This window comes from Chrysochloris asiatica, unplaced genomic scaffold (genome assembly GCF_000296735.1).
Source record: "Chrysochloris asiatica unplaced genomic scaffold, ChrAsi1.0 scaffold00430, whole genome shotgun sequence".
Taxonomy (NCBI): Eukaryota; Metazoa; Chordata; class Mammalia; order Afrosoricida; family Chrysochloridae; genus Chrysochloris; species Chrysochloris asiatica.
Window position 1 is genome coordinate 800,833 of NW_006408948.1, and position 1,145 is coordinate 801,977.

The 1,145-nt window shown below is 42.5% G+C and overlaps 1 protein-coding gene across 1 annotated transcript in view; it reads right to left on the reverse strand.

Moving 5' to 3' along the window:
• The window catches only part of LOC102811747 (chromosome unknown open reading frame, human C5orf42), a 190,709-nt gene that overhangs the window by 179,443 nt on the left and 10,121 nt on the right, over positions 1–1,145 (reverse strand). The gene's annotated exons all lie outside the window — the stretch shown is intronic.

Consider the following 1,145-nt stretch of genomic DNA (forward strand, 5'->3'; position numbering starts at 1 on the left):
CATTCTGCAAGTCTGTCACCTGGCCACCAGCTCTTAGTCCCTCTCTTCCCATGAATCTAGAGTCCTCAGCTGCTCCCTCTTCTCCATGTCCCCATCTCTGCCTCCATCTCTGGTGTCTCTGCTTCTCGGATAAGCATTCCACTTGTGCTCGTCTCCCTTGATGGTCCTAGGGTCCTTTGTTTCTGGACTGCAAGATTAACTACTACTTCATTTTTATTACAAAACTTCTACCTTTACAATTGTGACAGTCACAATTAGTCATGATAACTATTACTCACTATTGAATCATAGAATTTTATCCCTATCTCTTTTAACCAGACCCATCTTAGACAAGATGAAAACTATTCAGTGGGACTCTTTCTTCCCTTGCACACTCTTAAACTAAACTCCCTCCTGAAGCCTTGTAAACCAGTCATTTCGTGCCTTTAACGCCCCCTCATTTTAGGTAGCCAATAATTAAGTTTCCCATAGTCACTCACATTTTAATTGGAACAAATTTTACTCCTAACTGGAGCCCACAACTAAGCTACTGACAGATGCCAAGTACAATGTTTCAGCTTCACTCAGAAGCTGAATCACCCTCTTCCCAAAGCTGTCATTGTTATTATTTCTAATCATCTGGTAATCTTAATGTTTCATGAAACAAAAAAACACCTCCTATATTGCTAAAGTGAAGGGTCAGAGAAAAAGAGGAAGACCCCCAATGAGATGGATTGGCCAAGTGGCAGCATCGATGGACTCAAGCGTGGCAACAGTAGTGAGGATGGCCTAGGATTGGGCAGTGTTTCGTTCTGCTGTGCATAAGGTCGCTATGAGTCAGTGCCAACTCGATGGCACCTAACAACAACAATGCATGAAAATTATGGACATCCTAAATCAAACATTATCACTGGATTAAGAACAGTAATCATTTTGGAAAGGGACTTTTGGGAAGACTTTTTTGAGGATGAACTTGAAAACTTTGGAAGTTCAGAGAACAGCATAGAAAAGTGTTCAGAGAGGAGAACAAACAAGATGGCGGATCGGGTGGACGTGTAGCAGAGAGTTCCGCCAACAACAACACAGAATACCCAACCAAGCAGGCTCAGGGGATGGTCCCAGAACTCTGAACCACATATAAAGGAATACTTAAAAGGTTGGAAGGC